The 9,946-nt window shown below is 38.6% G+C and overlaps 1 protein-coding gene across 1 annotated transcript in view; it reads right to left on the bottom strand.

The window, feature by feature from the left end:
* Positions 1-3,499, bottom strand: part of LOC113829707 (uncharacterized) — a 57,936-nt gene extending 54,437 nt beyond the window's left edge. The window contains exon 1 of the mRNA XM_070130181.1: positions 3,334-3,499. The gene's annotated coding sequence lies outside the window, so the exon portion shown is untranslated. The remainder of the gene's footprint in view (positions 1-3,333) is intronic.
* Between the last annotated feature and the right edge of the window lie 6,447 nt (positions 3,500-9,946).

The raw sequence follows: 9,946 nt of genomic DNA, 5'->3' as shown, positions 1-9,946 counted from the left end.
CGACTTTCGCCTCATAGTCAACGCGTAAACAATTTTCAAAGAGCATTAAAACTTCTTGACAACATTCTTAGAAATGGATCCGCACACGTATATATGAGTGTACGTTCCGTGTGTACGTATGCATATTGTTTTATGTATTCATTCACATATTTTATTGTCTTTTATTTAATGGTTATCCTTATCATTTTCTCTTTCTTCCTTTCCCCTTATTTTTTTATCTATTTATTAATTTATCTATTATTATTAGTTTAATTTTATTTATTTATTTATTACTATTTTCTTTTGGAGGGATGTTAACGTCTATCATTCTGTCTGTGCGTTTATTCTCTCTTCGTATTTGTTCTCAATTTTTTTTTCTCTTTTCTTACCTGTAATCTTCTCTTTTCTCTTCGCACTCATTTCTTCTCCCTCTCTCCTTCCCCCTCAATCATTTATCTGTTTATATATTTACCTAATTATCTATCTATTACTATTTTTATTCCCTATTCTCTTTCTCTTTCCTCTCTCTATCTCTCTCTCTTTCTACCTATCTCTCTCTCTCTCTCTCTCTCTCTCTCTCTCTCTCTCTCTCTCTATCTATCTATCTATCTATCTATCTATCTCTCTCTCTCTATCTATCTATCTATCTATCTCCCTCTCTCTCTTTCTATCTTTCTACCTATCTATCTTTCTCTCTCTCTCCATCGTCTCACCAAGCATCTTGAAGGCATTAATGAACACTTAACATGAACATTTGATGCAAGGCGAACGAACAGACATGCCGTGTCATCGTATTTGTCAGGTCCCTCTACTTCATCTCATCACCTTTCGTAATCATCATTAATTCCCGTCCTTCTCTCTCCTTCTCCCTCCCCTCCCTCCCTTCCTCCCCTCCTCTTTCCCCTTCCCCTTCCCATTCCTACCTTTCTTCTTTGCCTTCTACTTACCCATTTCCCATCCCCTTTCTCATCCCTCTCTCGTTCCCCATCCTCCTTCCCTCCCCTTCCCCCTTCCATTTCTCCTTCTCCCTCCCTCCCCATACCCACCCACCACCTCTTCTTCCTCCCCCTCCTCTTCCCCCTTCTGTTTCCTTCCCCCCCCCCCCACCCCTACTTTACGTGCTTACATCTTCACTTTCCATCTCTTTATCACATCTCTTGTGACCTTTCCATTCTCTCCACTTTCCATCCACGTGTCCACTTAACTCGTCTCTACGTCTCTTCTATCTCTTTTTTCTCGTTCTTCCATCTCCCACTCCCACTCTCCCTTCTCCACATTCTATTTATTCCAGCTTTCTGCACTTCTCCACGGTCTTACTTTTATCCGTCTCTCCACCTCTCCACCTTCCTTTTTGTATTCTCTCCACCACCTTCCACCCTCAGCGCTTTTATCTTTAGCATCCACCTCTTCACGTTCCACTTCCCTGCTTCCACCTCTTTAGCTTGTATTTTTCGTTTCCCTCTCTCCACCTCTCTTCTTCCATCTTCCACCTTCCGTTCTTCCACCTCATTCTTTCCACTTTCCAAACCCTACTGCCACCTTCTCTCAATCCACCTTCCGATCACTGCTTCCACCTTTCCCTGTCCACTTCCTTGCCTCCATCATTGTCTCTGGACCTTCCACTTCTCTCTCTCCTCCTTCCATCTTGCTGCCGTCTCTCCTTATCCACCTTTCATTCCTTTCCTTACATCTCTTCTCTAGCCTCCATCTCCTTTTTACCCTCTATCCTTATCCGTCTTTCATCACCACCTATCTATCATTCCCCTTCTTCCATTCCATCTCCACTTTCAATCCCCTTACATCCACTATTCTTTCTCTCTTTCTTTCTTTTCATATTAGCTCCACCTTCTACCCCCCCCCCCCCAATTCCACTTCTCCTTCATCTTCCATTCCTTACCTCCACATACCTTGTCCACATACCACTCCTACTTCCACTTCTTTCTCTCCACCTTCCACCACTTGACTCCACCTCCCTTTCTCCACCTGCAAAGTTGTACTTCCACCTCCTCTTTTCCATCTTCCACCTATTTATCTCCCTTTCTCCACCTTTCACCTCCCTACTTCCATCTCCTCTTCTCCACCTCCCCCCTTTCTTCCACCTCCTTTTCTCTTCCTTCCCCCCCTTCTTCTACCTTCTCTTCTCCACCTCCCACCCCCTTCTTCCACCTTCACTTCTCCACCTTCCACCTCCTCTTCGCCACCTCCCACCCCTCCCTCTCAGCATAATGGAAAGATGGCAACCACGTCACTGAAGGAAAGGAGAGGAAAATAGGAGAGTAAAGACAAGAAGAGGCGTATTTAAGAGAAGGTGAAATTGTGTTCGTTATAGAGAGGTCACTGTATTCACGAGTGGTACCAAGCACGCGCCCAGACTCAGGCAAGCAAGCACGCTAATCCACACGCATACACATAGTGAGATCGACATGCAGGGAGAGACAGAGAGAGAAAGCGCGAGAGAGAGAGAGGGAGGAGGGAGGGGAGGAGAAGGAGAAAGAGAGAGAGAGGGGGGGAGAGAGAGAAAGGGGGGAGAAGGGAGAGAGAGATGGGGGAGAAGGAGAGAGAGAGAGGGAAAAGGAAAGAGAGAGAGGGGAAAGGAGAGAGGGGAGGGAGAGTGAGAAGGAAGAGGAGAGAGAGGTGAGGAGGGAGAGGAGGGGAGGGAGGGAGGAGAGAGAGAGAGAGAGAGAGAGAGAGAGAGAGAGAGAGAGAGAGAGAGAGAGAGAGAGAGAGAGAGAGAGAGAGAGAGAGAGAGAGAGAGAGAGAGAGAGAGAGAGAGAGAGAAAGAGAGAGAGAGAGAGAGAGAGAGAGAGAGAGAGAGAGAGAGAGAGAGAGAGAGAGAGAGAGAGAGAGAGAGAGAGAGAGAGAGAGAGAGAGAGAGAGGAGGGAGAGAGAGAGAGAGAGAGAGAGAGAGAGAGAGAGAGAGAGAGAGAGAGAGAGAGAGAGAGAGAGAGAGAGAGAGAGAGAGAGAGAGAGAGAGGTGGGGGATGGAGGAAGAGAGAAGGAAAGAGAGATAGACCAAATCAAAGAAAGCACAGGTCAGATACCCACAATCACAAAAATCATATTTTCGATAAGGACACAAAATACTTCTTAAGAAAATGTTGAAAAGAAGAAAAAAAAATAAACAAATAAATAAATCAATAAATAACAATAATGCGATAAATAAATCAATATATATATAAATAAATGAATGAAATAAAAATCACTTATCCCAACACATGCTCGTCTGTTCCTTGCAATCGCTCAGCATCGCCTTATAAACGTTAAATCATTAAATGAAAAAAATAATAATAACAATAATTCTTCTCGTGTTACGCCTTCAATAACACCGACGTACATTTATTCCCTAAAACTTACATTATAAAATCCCCCGCAATGTGATGTACCGAAGGCGTGAGGGCGTATGCCTGGAAGCGCCCGCGTTGAATCAGCTTCCTCGCCTGTGAACCGAAGCCGGGAAGAGAGACGTACACCTCCTCCCACTGCCAAGCGCACACTGACCGCCGAGAGGTAGTTGTGCCCGGCCGTCACCCAACTACTGCCGCCACCACCAGCTGTCAGGCCACCTGCCACCACTCCCTCCTCCCCTCCCCCTCCTATGCCCTCCCTCACTCTTGCTTCTCTGCCCTTTATCCTCATTTCTTCTTTTTCTATTTTTCTTTATACTTCCTGATATTCTTCCCTTATATTTTTCTTACCTATTATTTTTCTCCCTCTCTTCCTTATCTTCCTGTTTCTTATATCCTTCTCACCTCCTCTTCCCCTTCTACTCCTTCCTCCTACCCCTCTGCCTTCTTCCTTCTTCCTTCCTCCTACTCCTATTCCTTCTCCCATCTCCTATTCTTTTTCCTTCTTTCCTCCATTCGCTTTCACCAGCTGTCCGCTCACTCGCCACTATCAGCTGGGACAGTTAAGAGTGTTAAATGATGTTCTCAATCCAATACCTTTACCGATGATAATCATTCGTAAATAAGACGCTTCAAACCAACCAATGCCATTATATCCAACAAAATCACTATTTTCCGCAAATTTACGTACTTTACGATTAAATTTTCCTAGAACTTCCCTCCTTTCTCACCTTCATTAGTCACCGTGCTCGTTCCAGGCAAGCATATGCAGGGGAATCCCCGACCGAAAGGCTAGCAATCTTGAGGAAAAGTTTTGTACCTGTCTGTCAAGCCGTGACGTATATAATTTTCAGAGATGTAGGTGACTATGTGCATGTAGAGTTATTCACGCATTTTTATGCAAGCACAGGAACACACACACACACACGCACGCAAGCACGCACGCACGCATGCACATACACACACACACACATACACACACACACACATACACACACGCACCCATACACACACAACCACGCCCACACATACATACACATATATGCATATATATATATATATATATATATATATATATATATATATATATATATATATATATATATATATATATATATATATATATATACACGTCATTGCCGTAGCCCAGCGCAGGCCCCAAGGGCTGTGCAGCGAGTGCGCCGCAACTTCTCCCCGGAGCCAAAGACGACCCGGGAACAAAAGGGTCCCTGGGATTTCCTGGTGTCTTAGGGTTTTTTCTTCAGGGTTCAGGGTCTTGGGATTTCCACGGATTCCACGAATCGTCAGGGTCTTAAGGATTGGGAACTTCACGGATTTCAGGATCTTCCAGGATCGGTAGGGATCAGTAATATCAAAGGTTTTCAGGATTTATTTCAGGACGTAAAGACAGGAATTCCACGGATTTCAGGATTTTTTTTTAACCATTTCAGGGCCTCGTGAATTGCTCAGATTTCTGGATCTTTTAGGATTTCAGGGCTCAGTGATTTCAGGAATTCTCACGGTATTAGGCCTAATAAATTTCATAGGATTTGATTAATTATCGGGATCTCGGGTCCACAAATGGCTCTTTTAGACCTTTTGTAGCCTTGAAAAAAAATATTGGATAACAATGACAACGAAGACATCAACAACAACAGGATGATTAATGGAGAATAGAAGAAAAAATAATCAACGTAAAAATAACAGCATCAAGGTACCAAAGAACATGGCAACAGTGGAGTCAAGGAACCACATTGATGCAAAAAATAATTTATAAGTGGACACGAAAGCGAGTAAATGACCTGCTCAAGGTAGTAAACCCAATCATTAAAAAAATATGATAATGATGATAATACAAATATGATGATAATACAAAAATATAATAACAAAATTTTCCTACTAAGGACGGCTTTCGAACACGTTCTAAACGGGTTATTTCTCAATGCTACTCACGTGACCCAGTTGGCATTTTGCACATTGAAATATCAAACGCCTCTTGATATCACCGCTATATTTTGCTTACATTTTGTTATTTCTCAGTACCTAATGTTGATTGTGTAAGTATCGCGTAATAGAGGTGTATATAACGGACTTAGGTAATATATTTCTTAACATTTTGCTCATTTTTAAATCTCAATATGAATGTATTGTACAACCAAAATAATGTGAATGTATTATGCAAGAAATATATATATGGACATAAGATTAGAGTGTGAGAAGGTCAAGGCGGCAAAGAAAATAATTGAAGAGTGGAAGAGATTAAGTAAGCCTATATGAAGATGAAATGGTACGAGCCGGGATAAAGTAGAGAGAAAAACGAAAGACACAAAAAAGAAAGGAAAAATAAAACAAGGAAAAAAAAATATTAGAGAGAAAAAAAGACACTCTCCTTAGTCATAAGAGAGAAACAAAAATGGCGAGAGAAAAAAGAATAAAGTAAACAACAGATGCGAGGAGAGTGATAGCATGAAAAAAAAAAAAAAAAAAAAAAAATCCGTTTACACCCATGTCTCCCTCGCTCGATATTGCACTGCATGTTGACGCATCAGGGGGAGATATCGCAACAAAGCAAATTTGGCATTCGAGTCACGTGATTTAATATTTTTCTTTCTTTTTTTTTATAGTGTTAGAGTCTAATCATCAATATATCGATCTGTGGTGGAAGGGAAGTCACAGAGAACGTAAGGACAATGAGAGAATGAATCATGTGCATACACACACACACAAACTCACGCACACGCACACACACACGCACAAACACACACACACACATACACACACACACACAAACTCACGCACACGCACACGCACACGCACAAACACACACACACACACACACACACACACACACACACACACACACACACACACACACACACACAAACTCACGCGCACGCACACGCACACGCACAAACACACACACACACACACACACACACACACACACACACACACACACACACACACACACACACACACACACACACACACACACTACCACGAAGACAACAACCCTGCACTGTCTCGGCCGTTGGAAGCCACCAAATCCTTCTTACATTAAGGATAGTCTCTAAACATCCTTGTCCTTTCTCGGGAACTTCCTTGAACACTATTCAAGACGATGTTTTTTCTTCTGCAGATAATTCGTTATGTTTTTGTTGTTGTTGCTGTTGGTGTTGTTTTTGTTGTTTTGTTGTTGTAGTTGTTTTTGTTGCTGTTGTTTTTGTTGTTGCTGTTGTTGTTTTTGTTGTTGTTTTGTTGATGCTGCTGATGTTGTTGTTTTTGTTGTTTTTTGTTTTTGTGTTTTTTGTTGTTGCTGATGTTTTTGTTGCTGTTGTTTTGTTGATGCTGCTGAAGTTGTTGTTGTTGTCATTGTTGTTATTTTTGTTGTTGTTTTTGTTGCTGCTGTTGTTTTTGTTTTTGCTGTTGTTGTTGTTTTTGTTTTTGCTGTTACTGGTGTTGCTGTTCCTGTTGTTGTTGTTCCTATTTTTGTTGCTGCTGTTGCTGTTGTTTTTGCTGTTGCTGTTGTTGTTCCTGTTGTTGTTGCTGTTTGTTGTTGTTGTTGCTGTTACTATTAATGTTGTTACTGTTGTTGTTTTAGTCGTTTTTTTTAAGTTAATAAGAATTGCGAGGGAAAGATCGACACTGAGGTATGTTTTCCGCCTGTCTGTTTTTTTTATTTTCCATTTGTCTGTCAGTGCGTGCGTGTGTGTGTGTGTGTGTGTGTGTGTGTGTGTGTGTGTGTGTGTGTGTGTGTGTGTGTGTGTGTGTGTGTGTGGGTGTGAGTGTGTGTGGGTGTGGTTGTGGGTGCGTGTGCGTGTGCGTGCGTGCATGTATGCGTGTGTGTTTGTGTGTGTGTATGTGTGTGTCCGTGCGTGCATGTGTGTGTGTGTGTGTACGCGTGTGTGTGTAGCAATCGCTATGGTATTTGTCATCCTTAAAAAAAAAGAAAAAAAAAATCATCATTAACCTGAATTGAGATTAACAAACCCGATTCATTCTGACGAAAAGTTGCATCGACAAAAATTAAAAACTTTAGAATCATCACATTTACTAAAACTCTAATAACTTAACAAATGTAATAGCTAATTTCCTGCGTAAGAACAACATTTTTTTTGGTCAAGTCATGATCATCAAAGCGTGCTAAGCTGATATTTGTACAAAAGAGAACATTAGTGAGTTATGTAAAAGCTGTATTTTGAAATCGACAAAAGAATGCCTTCTTTTGTCAGATCTGCTTAAAAAAAGCTATATATATATATATATATATATATATATATATATATATATATATATATATATATATATATATATATATATATATATGTATATATATATATTTATATACATATATATATACATATATATATATATACATATATATATATATATATATATATATATATATATATATATATATACATATACATGTATGTATATATATATATATATATATATATATATATATATATATATATATATATATATATATATATACATAAATATATATATTTATATATATATATATATATATATATATATATATATATATATATATATATATACATACATATATATATATATATATATATATATATATATATATATATATATATATATATATATATATATATATATATATATACATATATGATAATAATAATAATAATAATGATAATAATAATAATAATAATAATAACATAATAATAATAATAATGATAATGATGATGATGATGATGATAATAATAAGGTATAGCTAACAAAACAAAAATAAACAGTGCCATTAACGAAATGAAATTAAACTTGATTAAACTAAATCAAACTAAAGTGAACTATCTTAAACTAAAATAAACAAAAGTTGACTGAACTAGATTAAAAACAATCAAGCTAAAGTAAACTAGATTAAACTAAAGTAAATTAAACAAAAGTAAACTTGATTAAACTAAAGTAGATTACACAAAAGTAAACTAGATTAAACTAAACCAAAGTAAATTAAACTAAACTAAAGTAAATCAATCTCAACTAGATTAGATTAAAGTAAACTAAACAATTAAACTGAACATAATCATACTAAAACTTGAGAAAGATACCTAAAAATAGATGAATTAGAGAATTAAACTAAACCAAATCAAACTATAACTTGAGAAAAATACCTAAAAATAGATGAATTAGAGAATTTAACTGAACCAAATCATACTAAAACTTGAGAAAAATAGATAATTTAGAGAATAATTTGATAAACAGATTTCCCCGCCATGACGCGTGAGCCGAAGAACTTCAGGTAATCCTTAGGAGTGGATATTCCTCAGAAATCATCCTAACCGCAGGACCTTATTGCACCATTGCCAGAAGGACAAGAATCCACGTGTCGAGCTTTTTTGGGGTGGTGTTGTTTATTTGTGGTGGTTTCCGACTGTATGTGTTTTTTGTTTTTTCTCTGTCTGTCTGTTTGTTTTCTACTCTCTCTCTCTTTTCTATTTCTCTCTCTCTCTCTCTCTCTCTCTCTCTCTTTCTTTCTTTCTCTGTCTCTGTCTGTCTGTCTGTCTGTCTCTCTCTCTCTTTCTCTGTCTGTCTGTCTCTCTCTTTCTCTCTCTCTATCTCTTTCTTTCTTTCTCTTTCTCTCTCTCTCTCTCTCTCTCTCTCTCTCTCTCTCTCTCTCTCTCTCTCTCTCTCTCTCTCTCTCTCTCTCTCTCTCTCTCTCTCTTTCTCTCTTCCTTTCTCTCTTTCTCTGTCTTTTTTTCCCTCTATCTCTTTTTGTGTAGCAAGAGGCTTTGTTATGGTTGCCGACTTCCTATTGGGAAATGGAAATATAAAGCAAAAGGTTATATGACGTAATTTTTGTACCTTGAATCTTCTATATTGTTACGAAATGTTATTCTTATGATTCACAAAAAGTACTAAAGAAATTACTTGCTCGAAATATCACCAGTGATTCCTTTTCAACGTTAAGTAACAATAACACTTTTTTTCCTGGTATGTATTAGCAGTACTGTTGAACAGAATTCAAAATTACATTCAAAAATTATATTCACTGACTGAATCTATTTTCTTATTCACCAGAACATCTCTCTATTAAACTTGTCAGAACATGGACCAGACTACATTTCATTGTCTAAAATTGTCACATCCAAACACGCATTTTTTTTACATTTGCAACATTAGGACTAAGTTGCAGAATAGAATTAAACCAATGTTTATGTCTTGTGTCTGTGTGGATGTGTATTACGCAGATACTCGAAGCGGTCTGTAATGGTATTAATTGAATCTGATTATGATATAATTGTTCCAAGAACCCCGAACTTTGACCGAAAGACTAAGGGAATAAGGTCTTTCTCTCGTTCTCTTTGTCTCTGTTTCTTTCACATTTTTTTTTCTCTCTCTCTGTCTCTCCGTCTTTGTCTACCTCTCTCTCGCTCTCTCTATCTCTCTCTCTCTCTCTTTCTCTCAGTCTCTCCTCCCACCTCTCTCTCTCTCTCTCCCTTCCTCCCACTCTCTCTCTCTCATTCGCTCTATCTATCTTTCTCCCTCTATCTCTCTCACTCGCTCTATCTATCTATCTATCTATCAACATCATTCGTAATTCACAAGGATTAATCTCTTTAAGTGCATAATTGGGTCACACA

Source organism: Penaeus vannamei, chromosome 2 (genome assembly GCF_042767895.1).
Source record: "Penaeus vannamei isolate JL-2024 chromosome 2, ASM4276789v1, whole genome shotgun sequence".
NCBI lineage: Eukaryota > Metazoa > Arthropoda > Malacostraca > Decapoda > Penaeidae > Penaeus > Penaeus vannamei.
The sequence above is the reverse complement of the archived record's forward strand: the minus strand, read 5'-3'. Positions and strand labels throughout refer to the sequence as shown.